The sequence below is a fragment of the Opisthocomus hoazin genome, chromosome 1 (assembly GCF_030867145.1).
Source record: "Opisthocomus hoazin isolate bOpiHoa1 chromosome 1, bOpiHoa1.hap1, whole genome shotgun sequence".
Taxonomy (NCBI): Eukaryota; Metazoa; Chordata; class Aves; order Opisthocomiformes; family Opisthocomidae; genus Opisthocomus; species Opisthocomus hoazin.
This window is the reverse complement of record NC_134414.1, coordinates 122,651,836-122,658,328: the sequence shown is the minus strand read 5'-3', so window position 1 is coordinate 122,658,328 and position 6,493 is coordinate 122,651,836. Positions and strand designations below refer to the sequence as shown.

The window sequence follows — 6,493 nt, the reverse complement described above, 5'->3', positions numbered from 1 at the left end:
TTGCTCCTGTTGGGCCTGTGTATTTTCCCAAGGTTTGCAGCCCGAGGTCAAAATCTTTGCTCTCTGGACAAAGGCTGTTAAGTCATCCTTCCTTGTGAAGGAGGACTGGAAGGTACCTCCTTGGTTTTGGGAAGGAATATGACAAAGCAACATATATGAAGGAACATGCAGAGAGAGAATCTGGAGGCTACCACTTACCTACTCTCTTAATACAGCAGGAGAACGGTTAACACAAATGAAAGGCAACTGAGGAAAGAGAACGTTTTTCAGCAGGAAAAGGGTCCACTATGCCCAGTAACTCCACTAGAATTCAAGCAAGGGCAAAGATTTAGATGAACAGAAAAATCACCACACTTATATCAGATGGGATCTATTAATTTTTTATTTTCTTCACAGGAAGATATAAGAGAGTTTTAACGGTTCTAAGCATAAACCGGCCCACCTGTTGAAGGGGGCTGGAAACACACTGTCTTGTAGGTAAAAAAAAAATAACTGTAACGGTTCAATATGAGGTATCTTCCACCTTCCTCAGAGCATCTGACCCTTCCAGATACAAATCGACTAATCACCCCCACCCTTGTTTACTACTAATTACCTGACAAGTCCTTTTACATACAAAGTATTTTAATAACCATCCCTGTTCCTGACCTCTGACATGCATACCTTCGTTAGATCGCTGGACTAATTGAGTGCTCATTCATCAGAGGTATATGGTTCACAACATGGCTGCCGGGCAGTCCAGTCTTCAACCATCAAATGTTGAGTATATCGTTCTTTTTCACTGGAGTGCCTCGGTAAAATGCACTGAAACGCAGCGTACTCAATGGACACTCTGTAGTTCGTTTACAGCTGCCGCAGGAAAGCTCGTTTCTTCCTCCGGCTCACGACAGCACAATGAAGCAAGCCAGCATTTTCCTCCTGCATCCGGTCAACTGCTTGTTGATTTTTTCCTTCAAGCCAGTTTTCACGTCCCCTGCCAGGCTGCCGGTGAATCTGTAGCCACCAGGTACGAGCCACGGCACCAAGACAGCGCTTCTCGGCAAACCAGGCGGGGAACGAACAGTTCCAGGTCTTCTGGCATTCAGCCTCACCTCTGCAATGAAACCACTGTGGGACTGTCAGCAAGTCGTTCTTCCCTCTTGTACAACTGGGAATCACGTTCTACCTCACAAAGACGATGTGAGGCTCGATACATTGTGTTAGCAGTAGAACGGGAGGTCCTTGGATGGAAGGCCCTACAGCTGAGCAAAGGATTATTGCTATTTCTGGATGTGATAGCATATAAATGTGTTTTATTCCCTCTCAGTGAGACAAATTTAATCATTTGTTCAAGAAATTTCTAGTGAGGCTGCATAACAGCCTCAGAGCTGTGGATTCATTGTATGATTCTACTCGAAAAAACAATTATGCAAAACATAGATATAAATGCAAAGAACAGGGAAAATTGTCTTCTTGGGAAGGGGGAAGTCACTGAGCAATCAGAGCCACGCCTGGATCATTTAAAGGTGTGTGTACCCCCTTGGCTCCCCGTGCAAATAAATTACTAACTGGCTCTCTGCAAGGAGCATAAGATGCAAGTGTCAGAATCACCGAAGGAGGTGAAAGTAGAAGAGAAAGATAGTGTCTTAGCTTACCGTAGCATGTGGGAGTTGGTGTTCTCTAGTGTCTAGAGCAGTGGGACCTAGGATAATAATCTTAGATTTATTTCCAGCTCTGCTTCTGACTTGCTGTGATAATCACTTTACCTCTCAGTGCCTGTTTTCTCCACCTGTAAAACGGGTGTAAGAATTTCCACCTACCTCACAGGGATGTTGTGAGGCTTCCTTAATTCTGTTTGTAAAGTAAGTAGGAATGATCTGATGAAAAGCACTGCTGAAATGCATGGTATCCTTGTTATTTCCTGGCAGAACTGCTAACTTGATTAATATATGACTCCTCGACCAGAAGGGTGGTAGTTTGAAAACGCGAACACTGCATTGCACTGACAACATCGACACAGATGTGGATTTGCTATGAGTAAAAAAGACTTTATGATCCCCCACCTTGGCCTGACCGTACAAAGCAGCGGTGACAGTGTGGTTACGTGGACCCCTCTTTTCCATCCCCAGCGTTGATTCCGGGGCAGCATTTATGCTTAAATAAGACAGCTCCTGGAGGGAGGGGGTGGTGCAGGTTTGTGGAGCTCTAACAATTTTAAGGGCCTTGCAAGGCATGTGGAAGTGGGTTGTATAATGCACACTACTGCTGGGCTTCTGTTTTAAACCACTCGGTGCAAACTCCAAGTAAATTCTCCAGAGTTTCCGTGGAAGAGTTTACAATTGCTTATTGCACACAGAAAAAAAAAGCCACGCTTCGTCAAAGCAAAGCCACAAACAATCATGTTACACTGATTCTTTCCTCTAAGCGAGACAGATACCAGAGATCTCCTAGCACTGAAACACAATGAGGTACAGATTCCTTCTCCTGTAGGAGGGGGGAGGTTTGGGGGGATCTCTGCTCTCTAGGTCTGTGTGGGCATGAAATCCACTTATCGAGGGAGGGAAGTCCGGCCTCTCCTGCCACTCAGTAACGCACTGACTGTGCAGTTTTACATTTAAAGAATGACTGTGTCACACAATGCTGAAAAAAAGGTGGCAGTTTGCTGTTTTGTATAGAAAATGGCTTTTCAGGCTGACAGCTGAAAGTAATCCTAGCCTAGGCATAGTTTTGTTTAGTAAAGACAGGAATATCCATGAGAACTAGACTAAAGCCTTCCTATAAGCCCGAGGCAGTTGTGATAGAACGGTATATGGTGCCAGGTTTCCTGAGGGAATAAAAGCATACCAAAGCGGGGGCACTTGTCTGAGTATTGGAATAATTTTTTTTTCCCCAACAGAATGACACTACCGTTTCTTAGGCTCTGTGTGTGCTACACCTTTTAACATGGCTCAGGAAAGGCTTTTTGCCAACACCAAATGTTCTTATGCAGTTGAGTAGTAACCATGGCACATAAATGCGTGTCGACTTGCCAAGACGTAGCCTGGCACACAATCCTTTCCTCGCAACTAACTTGGCATGCACCTATTTCAGTAGAACAGGCAAGACTCGTGCCTCTGTCAACAATCTGAGTTTTTCTCTCAGCAGCTTCATGTACAGAGAGACACTGAAGGTTTGTTCAGCCAAGAGAGAAGAGGGTTAAGGGGGTGGGGAGCCCTATTTACTGTCTTCAGGTAGCAAGTGGGGAGTTACAGGGAAGATGCAGCCAGGTTCTCAACAGAGGTGCACAGCAAAAGACCAGAGGCAACAATCACAAGGAGCAGCCAGGAAAATTTTGACTTAAAAAATTCTGACAATTAAAAGAATTGTTCACATGGAGAGTGGATCAGCACCAAAGCAGGTGCCCTGAGACGTGGTGGGATGCCCACCCTTGGGGGATGAAACCCGACTGGCAAAAATGTTGAGCACCCTGGTCGGACTATCCGTTGAGCTGAAGGTTGGACCAGCTGGTATCTTCTAGCCTGAACCATCTATCGCACGGGAGGCTGAAAGCTCACTGCAGCCACTGCGTGGTGGGACAAGGGGTGCAGGGCACTCGCCGCCTCTCCGGGGAGTTCTGGTAGAGCTTGCTCAGGCTGTCCCAGCAGGCAACACCAACTAACTGCGCACTGCAGCAGAGGCTGATGCACAGTCAACTGATGTTTGGTAGCTGCAAAAGCTGCTTGAGGCCAGAACCATGTGTTGTGTAACTGGTTTGGGAAGAGCATCACAAAAAAAAAAAAAGAAAGAATATGCTTGTCAACAGAGAAAATCATGGAAATATAAGGGGCTTAGGTCTTGCCAGCTCCCTTTAATTTCCGTGTCAAGTGTGCCTTTAAATCCGTCAGAAAGCGCAGAGGACTGCATTTCAATGCTCTGTCAACATAAACCTGTGTATTTTAAACCTTGCTGATCTGGGATGAAGCAGAACTGAATAGAAATGGTGATTACAGAGCTATTGACAGAACATTTTGAAAAAAACCCGAGGACTGCTGTTGGCCTTTGCCTTGCTAGATCCAGCCTGGCATAGTACAAGCAAAACAAGCCACTTATTGACTTCAAGGAGGAAAGGCTATATTGCTTGGAAAAGCTATGGAGTAACCTACCAAAAAACCTAAGTCAACAGAGCAAAGAATTTATGGCAAAACAGAAAAGTTGGCTCCTATGGTGTTTCCCTGAAGCTCAGGGGAGAGACGGTTGAAGGACGCTCGGGATAACGAAGCCCAGTTAGAAAGACGTGTGCCCCTGGTTACGGGGAGCTGCAGGGCAGCGGCCATGCCGGAGGGCAGCAGGGAGCCCTGGGCAGCGGCGAAGCACTCCTGCGGACGGGCAGGCTGCACGCAGAGGTTGCAGCAAAGCAGCCTGCGAGCTCATCAGCCGTGCACCTCATTGTAAGGGTAAGGCAAGCCAACCCGAGACATGAATTAAACCCGGCCTGTTACCAAATCTGGTATTTCTGGATTTTAAAAAAGGTCAGCAACTTTAAAATAATTTAACTGAACTTTTACGTGCTGGTTCCTCTATTTACCTGGCAGAACTGAGAACCAGAACCAGCATGGGAAAAGGTTTTTTCCCCTGCAATCCTTCTACCTAAGTACATGAAGAATTACCAGGACAAAAAATGTTCAGGTAAGTTTCTCAATACATATATGTTAGTTCAAAGAAAAGTCATAGATAACTCCATAAAGGAATTGATCTACTGCCAGTGAACATCATCCTCCTGAAGTCACCACAAATAAATTAAAAAGAAATTCAGAATCAGAATGATGTCGGATTATTCCCACTTTCAGAGCTCCTGTTTATGAAAACCCCTGGAGAGGAGAGAAAAGAAAATGGCTGGCTGGCTGGCTGCCAGCTAAGCCTATTTGTCACGAATATGCCCCGTAGCACCTTCTGGAAACCTGTGCCGTCTCTAAATATACTCTTGGCCAACAAACTGTTATAATTCAATATGCTCCACCTTTCCACTTTACTTGAAAGACTTTAGTTCCCTCTACAAACTGAACATAAAATAGCTACACTCACACTTTAATATGTGGAAGAATAAAATACATAACTGAGTGGAAACCTCCCGAGGTACTGAGCAGCCCTTCTTCCTCGTGCGCTGCCTCTTTTCTCCGGCCACCTTCATCTGTATTCTGCTCAATGAGACCGCCAGCCTCTCACAACTGAGAGCTGCCTTTGTAACTGTGGCGTGCCATGGACCCTTCTCCCTGCACGTGCGCATCAGCGGCTACCTAAGGAGGAATAACACGGAACAGACTTCCCATTTGCCTTCTATACTTCTTGTCTTCCCTGAAGGAGAAGTGTGGGGGCTGGGGAGTGGATCTGAGTTTCTCCAGTAGGAATTATCTTCTTCCCTGTGTGTTTCTCCCAAGGCTCAGGAATCAGTGATCTACGGCTAACGTAGAGGCACGTTTCAAGCCTATTTATAAACGCATGCAAAGAAGAAAGTTTAAAGACCTATGACCAAACTCTGCCTTGTTTTTTAACCTTGTGTGGAAGTAAGCGGAGTTGCCAAGGTGTAAGTAAGAGCAGAACTTGGCTTTGTATAATTTATTTTTGAAAGGATTTCCTGTTAGCTTCTGTCTAAAAAACAACCAACAACTAACCTTGCCCCATAACTTACCGATACAGACCAAAACCAGCCACAAATCCCTCCAAACTCAGGAATCTCAACACTTGAGGAAAAGATCGGTTTCGAAGTCGCGGATACAGAAAGGAAGAACAGGGAAGCTCAGCTCTCAGCTCTGCGTTAACCGGCAGCAGCACCAGCAGCCGTGGGAAAAGAAGAGGCCTCGGATGAGGCAGGGCAGCCTGCTCCCTCGGTTCATTTCCCCGCAAGAGCCGAACGTTCTCCTCTCTCTGCAACGCCAAGGACAAGGAGACAGACATCAAGCCGAGATGACTGACAGCAAGCCAGCAAGCCACGCAATTGAAGAGACCGCGGGACTAACCCGGCAGATTCGTTCTCGTGGTGAAAGGAGCTGTCATGAATAAAGGCTCCTGGCTTCCCGTCAGCAGGGCCTCCCGCCGTGCTTTGGTCAGCTCCCAACTGACCCCGCTCGGTTCTTTCTCTTCCCGCAGGATTTATTATCCCAAACAGAGCGGGTTTTGAGCGGCAAAGGTTAGGCGTGTTTTTAAGAGGGGGGGGAAAAAAGATACAGATGCCATTTCGTTCCCCGCGCCGCTCCCGCGCAGCAGCCGCGGCGGTGGCAACATGGCGGCGCGGCGCCCGCCCCCCCCCAGCCGCCTCTGCCCCAGGGGTGCCCTCCCTCTGCTCCACCCGCCCCGAGCTTCGACAGCGGCCAGTGGAAGTGCTCAGCTTTCCGCCCGGGCTGCCCGCGGCTGGGCCCGCCGCGGGGGGAGACCCCGGCCCCGCACCCGGCGCCGCAACCTGGCCACGGCCACCCCTCCCCCGCCTGCCTCGGCCGGCCCCGCTGCGGGGGCGGAGCGTCTTCTCCCGCCCCGCCCCTGT

At 47.9% G+C, this 6,493-nt stretch overlaps 1 long non-coding RNA gene across 1 annotated transcript; it reads right to left on the bottom strand.

Moving 5' to 3' along the window:
• Positions 1-370: 370 nt before the first annotated feature.
• On the bottom strand, positions 371-6,280 carry LOC142362963 (uncharacterized). The gene is made up of 3 exons (XR_012765400.1): positions 5,973-6,280; positions 5,645-5,880; positions 371-5,252 (listed from the first exon to the last, which is right to left on the bottom strand). It is a non-coding gene; the product is annotated as an uncharacterized LOC142362963 (long non-coding RNA).
• Between the last annotated feature and the right edge of the window lie 213 nt (positions 6,281-6,493).